This window comes from Poecilia latipinna, unplaced genomic scaffold (assembly GCF_001443285.1).
Source record: "Poecilia latipinna isolate Pla-1442-1.1 unplaced genomic scaffold, P_latipinna-1.0 Scaffold1116, whole genome shotgun sequence".
Lineage (NCBI taxonomy): Eukaryota > Metazoa > Chordata > Actinopteri > Cyprinodontiformes > Poeciliidae > Poecilia > Poecilia latipinna.
The window spans coordinates 44,346-48,865 of NW_015113732.1; the positions used below are offsets into that span (position 1 = coordinate 44,346).

A 4,520-nucleotide genomic window follows, 5' to 3' on the forward strand; every position below is an offset into this window, starting at 1 on the left:
ATTGGGTTATGAAAATAACCCAGCATTTTTTACTGTGTAGAAGAGTTCTGTATAGAATCCGTCCATTTACCATTTATTACACCCCCGTTATTCAGAGGTGACCAAAATTATCTAAAAAAATCTGCAAAGTGAAGCTGAGAATTATGACTACAAGCAATAAAAATTAATACATCTCTAATATTATTAGCAGGTTTATATCTTTAAGGAAAATGTGTCTTTATTACAGGATCATTTATCAGAAATGCAGTTCACAATGAAAAATTACAAATAAGTTAAATTTGTAATTTATATTCTGACTTTAAATATGGATTAACACATTAGGATTGTGAAGAGCTTCATTTGTCTGATGAATGTGACCCAGAGTGAGCGCTCATTCTTTAACACTTTCGAAAATATTTTCTTAAATTAACATTTAACACTACTAAGATGATCCATACCTTCAAGTCTTTCGATAGCAGAGCTGTGTCACTGTGTTTGTTTCCTATGTAGACACAGGTTCTCACGGCGATAACACAGCTGAGGTGATCGCATCTCCCTTGCAAAAGTTACATTTTTCTACCTAAATGATTATTCATTCAGGTAGAAAAATTTAAATTTTATAATTTGCCTCTTTTAAAAGAGAAGACAAGCTGATTTTCCATCTTAAACCAATCAAATCTGGGTTCTGCATCATTTCAGAAAGGTCTGTTTTCATTCCTTAAAACAGGAGAGAGAGCAAACCTGCGCTCCTTTCAGCAGGAAAGGATGCCTGGTCAGGTTGATTCTGCCATCCTCATCCTTATTAATATTATGATAGAAAGTGAAAAAGCTCCCTGCCTGAACTTACAGACCACAATATGGAGCCATGATAAAAATGACATCAACAAAAGCACATTAATGATGATGGCAGCCGCCAGTGGAAGGGGACGCAGTCAGAAAGAGCTGGGAAGACAATGTGGACGGCATTGCTTCACAACTGATGACTATTTAGAAACATATTCTGAAAAAAAGCCTCAGTCTCAGAACAGATGTTATGGAGTTATAAAAGCAAAGCGTTCTGTTTGAAACTGTTTCTGGTAGCAAAAAACACCCAGAGCGATGGTTTGGTTATCAGAAGAAAGCCACCCGTTGCCCCTCTAAAGGAATGCTGTTTTGAACTCGACATCATAAAGAAGCCATGAGAGACACAGTTTGTGTAGTTAATGTAACCAGCTGACTGTTGAGGTGGAATTAACAACCTGGGGTTCCCTCCAGCAGGAACCTGATGACACTCATTTTCAATACCTCAGATAAAATTAGGCTTCCCACATTAATCTAAACAATAGCTAATATTTTCAGTACCATGGCAACAATATGTGACACACACCTGTTTGTTCTCACTCTTTACATGCATCCTTGAATCAAAATCTTAATGAGTTCTAAGTTAAATGCAGGTACTTTTGATCTGTTTTTATGGCAGTAATGAAAACAAAGCAGCTGCTGAATTCATGATGGGAGAATATCACCAAAACAGAAAAAATACAGCAGAATAAATCAAACTGCCTGTAGGTTTGAAACGGAACTGTGCTGTAGAAGACCTGAGAAAGCAGCAACTAAGCTGATAAAGTTGACTGACAGTGCTGCTGTGATAATAAACGAAGCAGTATTGTTGTTACTCTTTTCTTTTCATCATCATTTGCAGCAGTCCTTGTAATAGAAACACATAATAAGAGCTGACTTCCTTCTTCTCCTGCTATGGTGCATTGCCAGCCGGGTTTAGCAACATGCATGTAGATCTTTATCCCATCTACTATCACGCTGTTATTCATTTATGATTTATTTTCACTGCTTGACTTTTTAGTTCTGCATGTTCTTTATATTTTCTCATTTAAATGGTTCCTTGAATTGAAGGAAACAAGAATGTGTGTGTTTTCGGCAGAGTCCTGCAGCGCCTTATTAATGAAAGAACTAATCTTCTTCTCTTTGTTTTACGCTCGGCTGCTGTTTGATTCAGAACTCTGATCCACACACTTATTTCAGCTTCCTGTGTGTTCTCACTGCTGTCAAACAAATGAGTTAATTTCTTTGATCACCTCAAATATCAGAACTTAAAACAAACAAGAGAAAAACCAAAAACTTACTTACTTTCAGGATAATAAAATAAATTAAAAAAAATTATATATATATATATATATATATATATGTGTGTGTGTGTGTGTGTGTGTGTGTGTGTGTGTGTGTGTGTGTGAATATGTATTTATATATAAGAGAATTAAAAAGTATATAAACACTGACTTCAAAGCTAATATAAAATTGTGAAATATTGCAGAATTGTTAAATTAAATATCTACTAATATCCACAAAATGTCCGTTTACCTAAGTGTCAGTAGTAATTATGCTGCTTCAGATTCTGATTAAACATAACTGTGGTTTGTTGTTTTTTTTTTAAACCTAGTTTTTATCATCTAAAGAAATAAGCGTGAACGTTTTTTCACAGATCAAGATATTTCACAGCTGAAACTGATGGATATCTATATTGATTGCAAATGTTTTTAATAATTTTAGATTTGCAAGTTTTATATATTGGGATTATTACTGAGTATGAAAAGGCCAGATTAGAAGTTTTCTAACTTGTCTGATTGTCTCTGATGTAAGTCCAGTTCTGGTCAGAACTCCTTTCTGACTGCTTTCTTCATCTGTTTGATTTGATGCTTTTATTTTTCACTAGTTATAAATGTTTTAAATCATTTGTATAATATTTCCATCGGTTTGCATGTTTCCTCTGAGTAAATTGTCAGTAAACGGCTCGTCAGAGCTACTGCTTCTCTTTGTTATGAGTTTCTCAATTTTTTCAAATCTTAATTTGTATATTAGTTAAATGAAATAATAATGTATGTTGTTTCTGGTTGATCACTTTTTCCTATTGCATGCGTACACAAAAGAAATAAAATAAAATAAAATAAATCAAGAGCAGTAACTCTACATGGAATAGTTAGGAAGTGACAATATATTTATAAAATCAAACAAATAGACTAAAAAAAAAAAACAAATATCCAAAGTGGAAAAAATCCGGTTCTGGAAAAATAATCCAACATTTTCTACATCTATGGATCTGCTGAGCGATTAGGAGAGAAGAGGACGAAAATCTGGATTATTCCTCCACACACTGATTTCTGAAACATCACTGGTGTGTTTCAAAGACTGAATATCTCTTCGCATTATATGAGGTCATATTCCAAATAAATATTTGAAATTATTTAATGATTACTTTTTCATCAAATTAAAAAGAAATGGCTATTTTACTAAAACATCTATAAGTAATATCAGAGAAACTGTAAAGTGATCTCTGTTTAACACACACGCCTGTATTTATTCTAAATAGACCTGTACTTTGTTTTTCTTTTTAATCTCATGTCCATCTAATTCTGCTCCTCTCAGTTTAAGTATTGCTTCCCCTGCAGAGTTCAAACACAACTTGAGAACTGGTCTAGTCAAAGATCACCTTCCTGCTCACTTTGCAGCAGATCCCTGCCTCCACAGCCGTTCACTCATCTAGATTTCAACTTTCCAACCATTTGGTCCTACCAACTGTCGTCTTTGTGCTTGGCACGTGACGGATCGGACTGGACAGCGTTCAGAGCAAAATCTGACACATCCGAGCTTTAGATCCGTTTACATATTGCACATGAAAAGCGCTCAAGTCCAGCGCAGAATCCCACAAAGACACGTGAATAAAACAATATACTAAGACATGGAGCGCAACATCTCCACAACCTGAGACACTCGGAGCTGCCGGGCACGGCCCGGGCTTACACACGGCGAGGAAGATGCTGAAGAAACGTACCGCTTGTGGAGGAGAGCTGCAGATTGGATGCTCTGGTCCGCGTCGGCCGGAAGGAGCCAGAAAGACGCGCTGGTCAGTTTGAAGGAGGAGAGAGCTGCTTCCTCTCCTCTGCTGCTGGCTGCCTCTGCCTGTTAAAGGGACATCCGCTACGGATTTAGCTGCACAATAAAGAGGAGCAGGAGGAGGAAGAGGAGGAGGAAGAGAACCAGGAGGAGGAGGAAGGACAGACCGCGGCAGCTCCACAGAACTCAGCACAGGCTGAAGTCCTGAAGTTCATCCAACAGACACAGAGATGAAGACAGAGGGCAGCAGCAATGTTACTGCTGGGATATCTGGACATTTTCACCCAGTCTCTGTCCGAGTTCCTGACGAGGAGTTCCTTCCCATGAGGAAGTGTCCATCATAGAGGGACACATGGGGAACAACTGGGTTGCAATCTGAACTCCATTAGTTGCATTTGGATGGAATCATGCAAAACAGACGGACTCAATTATAGAACACCAATTCACTTCTCAAGGCACGTGATAAAAATCATTTCAATTCAGTCATATACATTCCAATTGACCCTATAAGCTCAATTAATGATTGAAAGTTGATTAAAAAGTTTGTCAATGACCTGCAGCATCAGTTCCTCCAGCACACACACACACACACACACACACACACACACACACACACACACACACACACACACACACACAGCTCTGACAGGCAGCAT

At 37.5% G+C, this 4,520-nt stretch overlaps 1 protein-coding gene across 1 annotated transcript in view; it reads right to left on the reverse strand.

Moving 5' to 3' along the window:
- LOC106959763 (metallophosphoesterase domain-containing protein 1-like) overlaps positions 1-4,149 on the reverse strand; it is a 40,872-nt gene extending 36,723 nt beyond the window's left edge. Inside the window, exon 1 of the mRNA XM_015052521.1 lies at positions 3,803-4,149. The gene's annotated coding sequence lies outside the window, so the exon portion shown is untranslated. The remainder of the gene's footprint in view (positions 1-3,802) is intronic.
- Between the last annotated feature and the right edge of the window lie 371 nt (positions 4,150-4,520).